The 16241-nt window shown below is 40.7% G+C and overlaps 1 protein-coding gene and 1 long non-coding RNA gene across 3 annotated transcripts in view; one reads left to right on the top strand and one right to left on the bottom strand.

The window, feature by feature from the left end:
• Positions 1-5777: 5777 nt before the first annotated feature.
• Positions 5778-9165, bottom strand: LOC132117772 (uncharacterized). Its single transcript, XR_009425842.1, has 2 exons — positions 8986-9165; positions 5778-7686 (listed from the first exon to the last, which is right to left on the bottom strand). It is a non-coding gene; the product is annotated as an uncharacterized LOC132117772 (long non-coding RNA).
• Positions 9166-11633: 2468 nt separating this feature from the next.
• LOC132117778 (diacylglycerol lipase-alpha-like) overlaps positions 11634-16241 on the top strand; it is a 45362-nt gene continuing 40754 nt past the window's right edge. Inside the window, exon 1 of one of the 2 annotated variants that reach the window (XM_059527095.1) lies at positions 11634-12325. The gene's annotated coding sequence lies outside the window, so the exon portion shown is untranslated. The remainder of the gene's footprint in view (positions 12326-16241) is intronic. The other variant, XM_059527087.1, reaches the window with a different exon arrangement.

Genomic DNA, 16241 nt, shown 5'->3' with positions numbered 1-16241 from the left:
AACTTCTCGCCATATTAGACATTCTCTGGTGCTTCTCATGGTGCGTTCAAGTCTTCCTGGGAAGTTCGTACGCACGAGGTGGGAAGTCGTGCTTATGACGGCATGTGCGTTCAAGTCACTTTGGTCGGAGCATGATGGTGGAGTACTTTCTCTTAATTAAAAACACAAAAATACAGCAATGTTTTTAAACTCGTGTTGTAGAAAATGAAGAACAAAGAAATGTGCCAGCGCCTTCCGCCAGCGGATTCCTCGCAGGCCCAGGGAGGTTGAACGCCGGCAGGCACCTGTGCGTTCTCGCTCAACCTCCTCTCACCGCCAACGAGTTGCCTCACGGGAAGAGCCTCCACCTATGGCGCCCCCTCGTAAGGATTGGGGTCCTAAGGTTTTTCCACTGGCTCACCAGCGGCAACGGAGGTTAGACCTGAGCTCGACGGCTAATGCCTCTCATTCTCGGGCCCAGAATAGCAGCTCCTGATGTTCTCGCTGCTTGCCAGGGACTGTGCCCTCCACTAGAGAGCGCTGTTGGACCGCTTTTGCGCATCCAACCCTCTCACTTCAGTCCCCACACTCAAACACTGACTGTCTTGCTGCAAAGAGCGCCTCGAGCAGCATTGGATCGAGTTATCATGCCGACACTCTGCGCAATGCAGCTTTCAGACTCCGAGGGACAGTTCAAGGGTCTGGCAAAGACGACCAGTTTATGGCGGCTCATACAGCCACCACCTTTTCGCTAGCGGCAGAGCCCGATGTTCATCTTGTTGGATTAATTCCTGCCGTGGACATGTTTCAGGATTATACACAACGAGACGCAATGACTTTTACGCATGCACTTCCCCTGTTCACGAACGCCACAAGCTTTTCATGCCTGGACATTTTAATGTGCATGAAAGCGTTGCAGGAAGCGGAAATCTTGAGACCGCTAATGTTGTTTCGCTTGCCCGACATCTCGCAATGGGTGTTACGCACAATTCGTCACGGATACATCATTCAGTTTCAAAAAGGCCCGCCTCCTTTACGCGGAATTCTTCCCACGGTTGTGAAACCGGAGGAAATAGCGGTGCTGCGACAGGAGATGTCAACTCTGCTGAGCAAAGGGGCTATAGAAGAAGTACACCCCTCTCAGATGGAGTCAGGGTTTTACAGCCGCTATTTTGTGGTACCAAAAAAAGACGGCGGGTTGCGACCCATTCTGGATTTACGCCGTTTGAATCTTGCACTCAGGACGAGCAAATTCAAGATGTTAACGGTAAAGTCTATTTTGTCTCAGATTCAACCAAACGACTGGTTTGTCACGATCGATCTGAAAGATGCATACTTTCATATTCAGATCATCAAAAGACACAGGAAATTCCTCAGATTCGCTTTAGAGGGCAAAGCGTATCAGTACCTCGTTCTTCCCTTTGGCTTAGCTCTGGCTCCCCGTACTTTTTCAAAATGCATGGACGCAGCTCTGGCCCCGTTGCGGCTCCAGGGCGTTCGCGTTTTGAACTACTTAGACAATTGGCTGGTGATAGCACAATCGCAGACTCAAGCACACTCTCATCGGGATCTTGTGCTGAATCATTTAAACAGCCTGGGCTTACGCACAAATTTCCATAAGAGTGTTTTAATTCCCTCTCAACGGATAACCTTTCTGGGAATAGACTTGGACTCTCACGCGATGACAGCAAAGCTATCTCTCCCGCACGCTCAGTCGATCGTGTCATGCGTGCGCCGCTTCAAAGCGGGTCGCACGGTGACGGTGAGCTTGTGCCTCAGACTTTTGGGTCTAATGGCAGCGGCATCCCCCGTAATCTGTCTGGGATTACTTCACATGCGCCCTTTTCAGTGGTGGACGAAAAGACGGAACATTTCACCCCGTTGTCTTCTGCATCGGACGATTTCGGTGACACGGAGGTGTGTAATGTCGATAAAACTGTGGATGTCAACCGAATTTCTTCTAGCCGGAGTTCGGCTGGGGATTTGTGCTTCCGGAGAGACTGTCACGACAGATGCGTCTTTGACCGGTTGGGGAGCTGTTTGTCAAGGGCGCCCAGCCCACGGAGTGTGGACAGCAACTCAACGCAGTTGGCACATAAACAGGTTAGAATTACTGGCAGTTTTTCTAGCTCTCCAGTATTTCTCGAATCTGCTGATCGGCCGTCATGTACTGCTCAGGTCAGACAACACAGCGGTTGTGTCGTATCTGAATCTTCAGGGAGGATTACGCTCTCGCTCCCTGTGCAGGCTGGCGAGACATATTCTTCTTTGGTCTCAGAACAAATTCCTGTCGATCCGAGCGGTTCATGTCCACGGACGTTTGACCTTCGGAGCGGATTTGTTATCCAGACAGACTCTGGAGCAGGGGGAATGGAGATTGCACCCCCAAACGGTGAACCTCTTATGGCAGATTTTTGGAGAAGCAAGAGGGGACTTATTCGCGTCGAACATGACTATGCATTGCCCGCTATGGTTCTCCCTATGCCCTCCATCGCCCCTGGGCTTGGATGCGTTAGCTCACAATTGGCCCAAAACCAGCTTGTATGCTTTTCCCCTGATTCGTTTAATTCCAGCGGTATTATCCAGGATACGGCTGGACAGAGTGGAACAGCTGCTGCTGGTGGCTCCGCGGTGGCACCCAAGGCCAGATCTATGGAAACTGTGAGCATGGCCTCTGAGCGGAGTGAGCTAGTATGTCCTGGTCTTTCTGTTGAAACCACCGAGACTATACTGAATTCTAGAGCAGCTTCTACGAGACGCTTATATGCTTTCAAGTGGAAACTGTTTATGACCTGGTGTGGAATTCGTAATATGGACCCAGTTTACTGCCCAGTGGCTTCAGTACTGGAGTTCCTTCAGAACCGTTTTTCTGATGGAGTGACGCCAGCCACTCTGAAAGTTTACGTGGCAGCCATTTCAGCTAACCACGAATATATAGATGGTGCCTCGGTGGGCCGTCATCAGCTGGTTTCTCGTTTTATACAGGGTGCGCGACGGCTGAGGCCTTTCTGCCCTGTGCGAGTTCCTTCATGGGACTTATCTATTGTGTTACAAGGTTTATCAGGGCATCCGGTTTAGCCCCTGGAATCTATACCGGATAAAATCCTGACTATGAAGACAGTTCTTCTTCTGTCTTTATCCTCCCTCAAGAGAGTTGGGGATTTACAGGCTCTTTCTGTCTCACCCACATGCATGGAATTTGCACCGGGCTCTGTGAAGGTGTTGTTGCGACAGAGGCCTAATTATGTCCCTAAGGTCTCTTCTAACCCCTTTCGTTTTCAACAAGTGGTCTTGGAGGGTTTACCCCCTGCTGAGGCGGGGTCAGGAGATCTAAGTCTTTGCCCTGTCAGAGCGCTAAAGACTTATGTTGATCGAACAGCCCTTTTCCCCTGTCTGACCAGCTGTTTGTCTGTTTTGGACATAAGAATAAAGGCCATGCTGTCACAAAACAACGCATGTCCCATTGGCTGGTGGAAGCAATATCTTTTGCCTATGAGGCGCGTGAACTCGCTTCGCCCTTAGGAATTAGAGCTCATTCCACGAGAGCAGTGGCTTCTTCACGAGCTTTCCTCAGTGGATCTTCTATGGATGATATCTGTGCTGCAGCAGGATGGTCTCACCGAGCACTTTTATCAAGTCTTACAGTCTGGATGTGAGGATGGCTCCTGGCTCCCGGGTTCTCTCCGCTTGAGCAGATGCTTCCTTGGATCCCAGCTATCAGGTACGTAAGGCGTTATGGTATAGCATTCCCATACGGTGACGTCACCGCAGCATCGAAGTGACCTATGAATGGGAACATCTCGGTTACGTATGTAACCATGGTTCCCTGAATAGGGAACGAGATGCTGCGGTCCTGGCCGTTCCATACCTTGATAGCATTCTTCTTCTTCAGTTCATTAAATCTGAGCAAAATAGCGCGCGGCACCCAGGTATACAATGCGTGCGCATGCGTAGGGGTGGTGCCAAGCGCTATTTGGCCAAAAGGATTGGCGGGATGATATAGGGCTCCAGACATTAGGCTACGTTCACACTGCAAGGCTTAATGCTCAATTCCGATTTTTTGAAAAAATTCGATTTTTTTGCAAGGTCGTTCACATTTCCAATTAAATGCGACCTTTTGTGATCTCCTGTGTGAACGTGAAATAACCCAGAAGTGACCCGCATGCACAGAAGAGTACTCAACGCTCAACGATGTCACTCGTTGTTTGCGGAAGTAGCTAACGTTAAACATGGATGTCAACAACAGTGTAGTCAACAGCGGAGCTCTTTTTGCAATATTAAAGTTATTTTCCCAACGGAGCCAGCACAATTACAATCTTCTCATTTTAAGAAGAAAATTAAAAAGAAGGAGGAGAGCAAGGTTTTTGGCCATGATGTTTTGTGGAGCAGTGTTAGCAACATCGGTACAGAGAAACGTGTGGGTGCGGAGTCGGAGCCAGGAGTGGTGGGATACTGATGTGAGTGGCTTCACTAATACAGAATTCATCAGTTTATCTTCTCGTTCCCGCCTACTTCAACGCAGAATTATGACGTTTGTTGCGTATCAATGACGTACGGGTCAGATACATGTGGCCTGGCCGTTCAGACGGAGGTCGCATTTCAAAAGATCGGATACGTATCGGATTCAGGACCACATATCCAAGTGGCCTGGGTCGCATTTGAAAAGATCGGATCTGTGTCGTTCAGACTGTCATGAAAAGATCAGATACAGGTCGCATAGGGGCAAAAAAATCGGAATTGGGTCGTTTCAGCCTGCAGTGTGAACGTAGCCTCAGTCACACCGAGGGGTGTTCCCATACGGTGACGTCACCGCAGCATCTCGTTCCCTATTCAGGGAACCATGGTTACATACGTAACCGAGATGTTTTTCAATGAAAAACACTTCCGCAAAGGATACACCTGTGTATCCTCGCTCATCGCTCCTCGTGAAGCCTCCTCGATCCTCGTGGTGCAATTAGAGAATTGAGATGTCCTTCAAGATGGCTGAGCTTGATCGGTTTCCGGGTCGTAGGATGGAGGACGGAGGATCGAGGAAAGGAGGAGGGATATTGAGAAGCACCCTCTGTCAAAACTCCAATAATAAGTGTCAATTAAAGTCACCATATCTCTGTAACAACACACACACATAAACAAAAAAAAATCTTATATAATTTTTTTTAGCTTCTTTTAGCCAGACACTTTATCTGCATCAGCTGTTTTTAAATGATTTGATTAACAATATGTAAAAACCTTAGAAAATTCTAAATAAATAGGATGTGTAGTGAGAGCTATAGGGAGAGATTTATTATTATATTGTGTTATTTTAGTGTTTCGTACTGTTAAAAACTATAGCGTTGCTGAGGGTATATAATATTTATTTTTAAACTACAGCTAGAATCAAATAATCACAATTTATTTTATGACTTTAAAAAGCAGATGATTCTTTAATAATGTAAAATTCAGTAAACAGATTTTTTTTTGTAGAATTGCAGCGAGACTCAAATGCAGCTATAGAAGCCATGTTTTCATGACATGAAGTCCTTTGATGATTGATTTAACCCACTGATAAAGTATTATGCATAACCCCTGACCTTTGTGTGTTTTTGTTGTTCTTCATCCTTTTTCCAGTGATAGATGCGTGTCTTTATTACCCAATTTACTAATTCCTTGTTAATAGTGACTGTGCTGCATTTAGTAAATAGATTAATTTAAAAATAGAAAAGACATCTGTCACAAGTATGAAAAAAACAGGCATCGAGTATTGAATTCTGTCCAAAAATAACCAGAGAGAAAAAAAAAACACACTGAGTCTGGGAAAATATGCTTCATTGTCCTTTAATAAGGTCATCAAGCCACAAGGGAGCCATCTTGTTTTAATTCACACGAGGAACAGCGGAAATACAGCAAGCAAGGTTGTGTAAAGGTTGTGTAAAATAAATACATATGGCAGGAGGAAAGATGCAACATTAGAGGAACAAGTAAACTTCATTAGAACAAACAAATAAAATCATAATCATCATCATCATTATCATCACCAAGACAACCACCATGTTGCCACATCCTCAGCCTCATCTTTACTCTCAGTATCACAACTAATACACAGTCTTCTTTCTTTTAAATACAGAATTCTATTTGAATTATTGCATTATATACGCACTTTAAAGAAAATTTCTTTTTCTGTAATAGTATGTCATGTGACGTGTGAGTGTTTATTGTTCGTGTCTGCATGCATTAAGGGATTGTTTCTGTAGTGTGTAGCGCTCATCATAGTGTAAATGCTAAATTGAAGCTATTGGCCGAGATCCGTCATAATCTACGTTGCATCTATGTTGCATCACGCATCTATTTCCATTGGCCCACTTCAGAAAATCGTCAACATCGTTCAAACAAGAAACTAAGATCTTGAAATGGCACAGTTGTTCGATAGTATGCAATTCACAGGCAAGATTATTGAATTATTGAATGACCTGTGTTTGTTCGATGGCTGATGTCAAATACAAAATGAACCTATATAATATTTGAAATAATTTAGATTTTCTTTACATTTCTTCACCTTCTGTCAACAATACAGGCCTAACTGTAATAGATGTCAGTGGCGTGATATGTACATATGGATTTGCACAAGCATTTAAGTATGAAACCAATTGCTTTTATTGACATCAAGAAAAATTCTGTATTTTTAACCTTGACTCGTGCATCTTAATGTTATTGTATCTTACAGTTGGCACTTATGAGTTTAAGTCCAGCTTGAAAATTAACTGAAATATTTTTGGGATAATTGGTTTAATCTCAGCATTGTGGCATGGATGAGGGTGTTTTTGGGTGTCAACTAGCAGGAAGAGTGACTTGGATGAAAGTTTTGGTGGAAAAGTGCATTGGCTACAGCTAGGATGAATGTTATATGAAAAGTGCTTGGCCTAAATGCATCTCTAGCTTGCTTTAATAGCTGGCAGGAATGTCACCACAAGCACTGAAATTAAAGTACAGCATAAAATTAAGATGCCTAGTGTGTAGAGTGACCACATGTTCTCGTTTCCAGCACATGTCCTGGTCAGGAGTTCTACATTGCTTAAAATTCCCGGGTTTTGACTTTGTTTCTCTGTTGAAGCAGTCTCTATAGTCTTCATACATTGTATGTGAATTTGCATTGCTTTGGCCGTTCTGTTTAGATCCCATCTTCTCGTGTGCCATGATTGGCCGGACTGCATGCTACATTTCAGTCATTATGAAAATCAAAGCCAAAACCCAGACATTTTTGGCAATTTGGAAATCCTGGCCAGCACATGTTCAGGACAAAGAGGACATATGTTCACTCCGCTAGTGACTCCCCACCCCTTTATTTAAACTTTAATAGTTTGTGAATTATTCAGTTCCACTGTTTAACAACCAATCTTAGGCCTTGGGTCAGTTTTTCTTGGCTAATAAGATTACGCCCACCAATACAGCTCCAAGGGCAATGACTGCTCCTCCAATCAGGAAAGGCTTTAAACTTTCTAAGGCTTCACAGCTACTTCCTGCAGACTCCGCCTCCCCTTGTTGGTTGGTTGCTCCATCTTCCGCCGGATTCTCGGGCTCTGCAGGTTCTGCAGAGACGGGGTCTGGTTTTGGCGGTGGCACTACCTCCTTCTTCTCTGCTTTTGAGGCAGATTTCGATGCTCCTTTGGCTTTTGCTTCCATGTGGGAATGGGATCAAGGGATCGAGGAATACGGCAGTTTTTCCTGGGCTTTCTTTTAGGAATATACAGAAAAGGGAGAGATTGAGGTTTTAAATTTCTCTGTGTGCACAACTGTTCTAAGTTTGAGTCAGTTTTTTTAAGGAAGTCTCTTTTGCCAAGCAAGGTTGCATTTATTTGATTAGAAATACAGTAAAAACAGTAAAATTGTAATAATTATTACAGTTTAAAATAACTGTTTTCTGTTTTAATATATTTTTAAATGTAATTTATTCCTGTGATGCAAAGCTGAATTTTCAGCATCATTACTCCAGTCTTTAGAGTTATGTAATCCTTCAGAAATCATTCTGATTTATTGATCTGCTTCTCAAGAAACATTTATTACTATCAATGTTGAAAAGAGTTGTTCTGTTTAATATTTTGTGCTCTGTGATTTCTTATATTAATAGAGAGATAAAAAAGCAGTTATTTGTAACATTATAAAGATCTGTACTGTAACTTTTGACCAATTATAAAGAAAGAAAGAAAAAAACACTTACTGACCCTATATGTAAAAATATTAAAAGAACATTAAAAGAATTAACAAAAATGTAAAAAATAAATAAATAAAAAATTACAAATTCATTCTTATACTTTTCTCATATTTATTTATTTATTTGTTTATAGTTTTTGCTTGACATCAGTGGAATGAACATTATATGAAAAATAGCTGCTGAAGCAAATTCTGTTTTTGCATTCCACAGAAAAATGCGAATGAGTATGGACTGAAAAAATATGTGAATATGTCACAAAAATAGAATTATATCACATGAAGCACTTGAGTCTTTGACCTTGACGTAGCAATGACATTACTGTATATGCAGTGGCCTACTGACTGTCACGTGCTATATTTGCTTGTATTAGACAGCCAAAGGGCATCATCCATTAGTCGTGGCTACCTTAAAAAACATGTATGTCTTTTGTGCATAGAAGCTCTTTTTTTAGGCTATGTGGGACAAAAGTAAAAATTAACTCTTAACATCATTCATGTTCCTTACAGACCTTTTGCACCCACCTATTTCTGAAGCAATAAACATGAACTAATTCGTTTGCAGCGTGCAGAAATATCCCTGTGAATCTGCATGAGTCCAGTGGAGGGAAGGGGAGAACTGAACATTAAAATAAAATAAAATCACACACAAAAAAAAGAAATGAAGCCATGCAGAGAATGGAAAGATGGACTTAAAATGGGTTAAAAGAGCATGTGATGGTAATGTAGTGATGCAGTTATGATGCTGCACAGGCCACATAAGCGCATCACATTCTCTTCCAGTTCTGATGGATGGATGGAAAGATGATGATGGATGGAACATACCTTCTTTATGTTGCCTTGAAATCCTTGCTCTCCTTGTCTTCTTTTCAAAGAAGGATGAAGAGAAACCAGAAGATCTGCCCTGCACAAAGGCCTGAATCCGTCCTCAAGGAGAAACAGAATCAAAGGAAATGGAGTGATGGAGGACACAGCAGCTATAGGAGGAGGAGGAGGAGGAGGAGAAGAACTGGGCTGTACCACTCCATCAGTAAGAACGGGGGTGCAGTGAAGCTAGGGTGTGTGTGCTTTTGTTTGGCTCGAACTGGTGTAATGGATGTTGCATTGAAGTTTTATGTAATTTTACTTGATTGACGTCATGTAGCTCCTATAGTTTGCAGCAAACAAAGACAGTTACTATCCTGGGCAATCATTCATTAGAAAAACAGAAAGTGCATTTTGGAGGAGTGCCTGAGCAGGTTTTACCCGAGCAGAAAGGTTTTGCAACCTCACTTCCATTGTAATGTCATTCAAGATGTGTTACATCAAATTCCCACATACCAATCATACAAAGACTGCTTGGTATGAACCTATTTATTTAATTGAAGAGCCAGATCATGCCCTTAAATTAACATGACTCTGTATGTCTATCTACCTGTCTGTCTGTCTGTGTGTGTGTGTGTGTGTGTGTGTGTCTGTCTATCTGTCTGTCTGTCTGTCTGTCTGTCTGTCTGTCTGTCTATCTATCTATCTATCTATCTATCTATCTATCTAGATCTAAATCTAAATACTGTATACAAATTATGTATCTAACCATATAAGCAGCAGGGAGTGCCAATTGTGTTTATATATATATATATATATATATATATATATATATATATATATATATATAAATGTAGAGCCTCCTTTTGCGGCCAATACATAATCAATTAATCATCAGAATAATAGATACAAGTCCTGCATATAGTGGCCAGAGGGATTTTTAGCCATCCCTCTTGAGGAACAGTGGCCAGGTCACTGCATGATGCTGGTGGAAGAAAACATTTCCAGACTCGCTCTTCCAAAACACCTCAAACTGGCTCAATAATATTTAAAACTGACTGTGCAGGCCATAGGAGATGTTCAACTTCACTTTCATGTTCATCAAACCACTCTGTCACCAGTCTTGCTGTGTGTATTGATGCATTATCATCCTGACACAAGACACCACCTTCAGGGTACAATGTTTGAACCACTGGGTGCACATGGTCCTCCAGAATGGTTCAATAGTCCTTGGCAGGGATGTGCCCATCTAGCACAAGTATTGGGCCTATGATGCAAGCAAGATGTGCACCAATAATTTGTCACCTTTTGTACTCTGATATGTCTCTCTTTATGTTGTGTGCATAGCAATATTTTATGTACAGCTCTGCTATTGCTCTGCTAATTCAACCTTCACACTCTGGTCTTACTGGTGGAACATGAAATCATTGAATATTGACCACCAGGATGTGCAAATATAGCCAAGAAACCACCATAACTATTTTATATATACACAGGGGTGTATCTGGGTGTTATATTAGACAGCAACTTCTGTTTTGAATACCATATTTCTCATGTTACAAAAACCACATTCTTCCATCTTAGAAACATTGCCAAGCTACGAAACATGTTACCCGTTTCTGATGCAGAAAAGCATTCATGCATTCATGACCTCTAGACTGGACTATTGTAATGCACTGCAAGGGGGTTGTCCTGCATCTTCAATAAACAAGGTACAGGTAGTCCAAAATGCAGCGGCTAGAATCCTTACCAGGTCAAGAAAATATGATCGTATTACCCCAATATTACAGTCTCTTCACTGACTAACTATTATTTTCCGTATCATTTACAAATTATTATTACTTACCTATAAGGCCCTAAATGGTTTAGCTCCTGCGTACCTAACTAGCCTTATGCCACGCTACAATCCATCATGCTGCCTAAGGTCACAAAACGCTAGGATAGCAAAATCCACTAAAGGAGGTAGAACTTTTTCGCATCTGATCAAATGCACATTATTATTCTTTAGCTTGGGTTAAACGAATTCATTTGACTTGGTTAGAACAGCAGCTATGCTAATTATGTCTCTATTTGTTTCTCTGTTTTGCCACAGGTAGGATTTTCACAAGCTCCAGTCTGGATCCAGAACACCTGAGAAGAGATGATGCTGACCCCTCAGAGGACCTCAGATGATGCTAACCCTGAAACAATATACAGAACTAACAAATATTGCTACAAGTGTGACTGCATCATATAATAATTGCTGTTAATATTGTTCATCGTCTGGTTGACTACATTTAGTATTAATTTTTCAGAAAAATCCTGTCATATGCACATAAACTGACAGTCACCACTGATAAGCTAGCTACTACTAAATATTGTAGAAACTTAATTTTCTGTAAAGTTTCTTTGGAATGATTTGTATCGTAAAAAGCACTATACAAATATACTTGAATTTAATTGAAATGAATATAGTGTGTGTGTGTGTGTGTGTGCGCGCATAGGCCAATCTATTGTCCGTCTATCTATACTATGCTATGAAGTAATTTATAAATGTATGTATTAATTAATTAATTCTCATGCAGTGGCACTCCCTGCTGCTTACAAAGGCTTAAGAAATTCAGGAAATGACGTCGATCCACGCCCAGCATACTAATTCGGAGGAGTCTCCTCTGTATTCACTAATAAGCCCGCCCCAGCAGTGTGCCAGTGGTTCCCAAGCAGCGGAATAGCGCAGCGTCGTACGTCAATAACGCAGCGCCTCTTACGGCAGCCAACGGATGACGTGAGCTACGCCAGGAGCGCACGTGGGAAACGGGATGCGGGTCCAGGATGCGCAACTGGAATGGAGAATCGCAACGACGTTGCTTCAAATGAAAAAAGATCGGTAGCGAAGATATACAGCAATCAATCTGACCGGGACCTGCTGCGGAGGACAGTGCGGGATCTGGATTTAGCGCACGATTTTAATTCATGGAGAGGGACTGTCAAGGAATTAATGATTGATCCGTGCGTGCGTGAATATTTCTGCGGTTTGAGGGGAATACGGAGCGGCTTCTGACGCGACGCGCGTTTGGAAAGGCGTGAAAATATCGGTGACGTTACGGAGGAATGTCAGTGAAACTGAGGCGATCGATATGAAATAAAAAAAGCCATTTCTGGACAGCCGCTATTGAACACATCCTTACTCCTTCCTGTGTTTGTGTGAATGCAAACTGGACGCGATATTGACGGGACTCTTGCTGTTCTGAGACCTGTGGCTGACTCGGAACCGTGATCTGGGTCGGTTCTGCGGTCGGTGTGTGTGTGTGTTAGCGGAGGATGGGAGATTTAAGCGAGTCCATGCAGAAGAAAGTCTCGGGAAGACGCGCTCATACTACAGGTGAGTCTCTACTGGCGACCCATATGAACATTTACCATGGTAACCGCAGCTTCCGCCAGAAAAGCGTAGCTACTTTTGCCCTAACGAAAAAAACACAAATGTTTTCGTTTGAATGTGGTACATTTACTGCGATTCTTTGAAGCAGCTCTGAGTACTTTCAGTGCTATGGTACTGTCAGCTGTCTGTCAACACAATAACTAGCCTAGTTATCACATAATCCCGTTAATATTGTTATAGCACTAACGAAAATGACCATGTTTTTGGGCAAATACCATGGTTCTCGCATTAACGATAACCTTACTATGTTTTGGGAATTAACCATCTAACCATCTTGGTATCACTGTGGTATTATTTGAAGTACATTTATCTTATAGCATGGTATGCGAATATGGTGATCATTCTGTGCAATGTTATATTACTTAAAAAGGTACTGTGTTTTAACAGTTGATGCTATAGTACTGTCACAGTACTTTTATAGTATCGTGGTATTACCATGTTTTATACGTATATGTATACATGTAGTGTACAGTGGTACTAACATGGTACTCTTGGAAGTACATTAGATTCTTGCATGAGCTTTCTACATTTCAGTCGTTTTTAAGGTCATACCTTCACAGCCTGCATGAATAACCGTGCATTTGTGAAGGAATAGTTTTGCAATACTGCAGGCATGTGAGCACACCCAGTATTTCTGGTACATGCCCAATTGATTACATTATAATGGGGTGAGTTAAGAGTATGTTATTTCATTTCATTGCCGGTGAGGATGTCTGTCTTGTGACTCTTGTTCAGGATGACCTGAGCTTTTTTACAGCAGTATTGCGGATCTTCATGTCTACTGCACACACACTTAGTGTGAAAAGGAGAGTGAAGTTCTGAACCAGAGGCTTTTAATTCTTAATGGAGAGGTTGTATCTTCGAGGCTGGATGAAGCCCATCAATGGTTTGAAGGGTCCAGCAAATGCATGTTTGCTGTCAGAGGAAATTGCTGTTAATTACTGAGTGCAGCTTTTTGTATATGGACAAAGAGCATGTTTTAGTATCATTCTGTGTATGTGTTGTTTTGCTGTTTTAACCCTTGAGCCATATTTTAACAGATTATCAACCGATTATGGGATTTTCAGTGGTTGATATCCATAATGAGCAAAGTGGCTGATGACTGACAATATGGGGAAATACGTTGCACAGAAAACTGCTTCTAAAATGAAAGCAGAAAATCAGCACTGTCTGTCGATAACAACTGTTGAATCTAGGTATAATGATTGCTTACATTAATCAAAATGAATGCAGATATGGCCAAATATCAGATGATTAATTTGCCTGGGCAAAATATAGTTTTTTTTTATCACTAATGCCTGCAAAAGTGCCTTAAAAGTCAACAGGCTATTAAATTTGTGCTTTCATTTTTAATACATATATTATTTTTCAGAAACTTCAAGCATGGCTAAATTCTTGTATGAAATGCCCACTTTTTTTCAATCCAATTTATTTCAGATGGATGAAATCATATCACACCATACTGTTTTTATGGTTTAGTTTCCCTTGGAAATATCATAACTTTCTTGTGAAAAGTGAAGGTCCAACTTGTTCTGCAAGACCTTCTCTTTTATATAAAACATGCATATCTTATTTGACTGCAATGCTTTTAATGCAAGCAACATTTTTATTTAGTAAGATCTCATAAGGACTTGTTTAATTAAATCTTTCAGAAAATGTTTATATATATATATATATATATATGTGTGTGTGTATATATATATATATATGTGTATATATATATATATGTGTATATGTATATGTATGTTTTTTAAATATATTGTATTTTTCTATTTAATTTTATTCTGATTTACCGGTATTACATTATTTACAACTCAGCTGGAAGAAAATGGACAACACAGTTTTTGCTATGAAAATAGCCTCAGACATGCTGCTGACATGGCTTTAAAATATCTACTATTTCAATATAATCAAATGAAAGTTCAAGACAGCCATGTTTCCTCACAAGGCTTATTAATAAATCCAAATGCAAATCTCAAATATCAAATATGCAATTGTGCCTCCTGAATAAATGGATATGCAACATCTGTGAGACAATACAATATATTACATTTTATATAGAGAAAAACGTCATCATAATTTGGAATTATTGGAAGTAATGGAGTTTCGCAGTTTTCACTTTTAAGAGATGCTTCTGAAGGTTTACCAGTTTTCATAATTTGATATATGTGATAAATGTATTAAATCACAAAATAATTTAACCATCGTGCAGCCCTACTTCTCCACCATCCCCCATGAAGAACAAGCAAAACAACTCTATTATTATTCAGTCAAAGGCTGAGTTCTAGATGTGGTCTTGAAATTGCCTGGAGGCTTCATTTGGTCTTCTGAAGCAGGCTTACCTTCCATATTGGACTGTATTGAACACACTTGTGATTAGCTAGTGAAGAGAGGCATAAACAATCGTCCAATCAAAGGATGTCCTTTGTAGGATTATACAGTTTATAAAGAGTAACTGTTAACTGCTCACTGTGATGCAATAGACAGACTTAGGAAATGATTGCAAGATTGCCGTGCACTTCCTCTGGTGCATCCTGTACAGTGATTGCAGAAATACTAAAAACTATAAACAAAATGTTAATTAAATATTATACATCTTAATACATTAATTATAAATTATACCTTTATTATACCTAAAACTTAATTGAAATTTACTGAAAATAAAATAGAAATAATTTCCAACTATTTAATAAAACACTGTTTTTTTTTGGGGGGGGGGGGGTTACAGCAGATGGAAGTAAAAAAAATAGCTAGTTTTGTAATTACTGCCATTGGGCCTCATTAATAAAACACAAACGGAATGAAATAATATAAATGAGAATGGTTTATGAACCATTCAGTTTGCTCATGATTCTTGAATGAGATCCAGTGTTCGTGTTTGATCTTTAGTCTAGCAGTTCACCACCTTTTCATGTTTGCAGATCTGTGTTGTGATAAAACATTGATGGTGTGGAATTTGTCGTGTGTATATGATATCCAGTCTCTGTAATATGATGCAGGCAAATGTTCTCTAAAAATACAGCTCTCTGCAAGAACAACAGGGATATTGTCCCCTCAACATCCTGCTGTCTGTCACCAAAAAAAAAAGAAAGAAAGAACAGCAAGAGATTGTATGTGGCCTAGAGATATATAGCCAAATTGTTTAAAATTGTATTAGCTTCTGTAATATATTATTGAGCAATGCATAGATCTTCAGGGCTGAGATAATTTTTATTACAGCTCTTTCTTTGTCTTTTATTTGGCGTTGAAAAAAATTGCAGAACCATGCAAAAGTCAGTCTCTCTGAAGTTTTATTAACATAACTGATTGCATCCTACAGTATATTTCAAATATCTAGATTGCTTTTAGTGGTTGACCAGTATAATGTGGGTCATTGTCATCTGTCCTCATTTCAACAGGTTGAATTTAACAGTCTGTTTCAGCACATTGTTCGTCTCACAGCGTGAACCTGTTCAGACAAATCTGGGTTTGATTTTAAAATAATTGACTCTGGGAGTTAATCATCACCTCACATTGATTATAATGGACCCGGATTATTCAGGATTCCCAGCAGTGCCGGCTTTTCCATCTCCGGTCAGGCTTTTCAGTCAATGTCTTGAGTTGTAAAGTGATTCATGTATGAATCAGTCTGATGATTGATGTTTTCTTTGGTGTTATTGTCATGCATGTGTGAAAGTGCATTCATGATCGATAAAGCTTCTAACCATAGTTGGAAAAATATTCTTGTGCTTTATGTTGATTACGAGACCATGCATTCTCTCTGCACTGTCTTGTAATTGTTTGTAACTTTTTTTGTTTACTCGTGTATCATTAGTTTTTTCTTCTCACATTCTTTGACACCGTATTGAGGGTTAATTTG

Source organism: Carassius carassius, chromosome 3, assembly GCF_963082965.1.
Source record: "Carassius carassius chromosome 3, fCarCar2.1, whole genome shotgun sequence".
NCBI lineage: Eukaryota > Metazoa > Chordata > Actinopteri > Cypriniformes > Cyprinidae > Carassius > Carassius carassius.
This window is presented reverse-complemented; position numbering and strand designations above follow the sequence as displayed.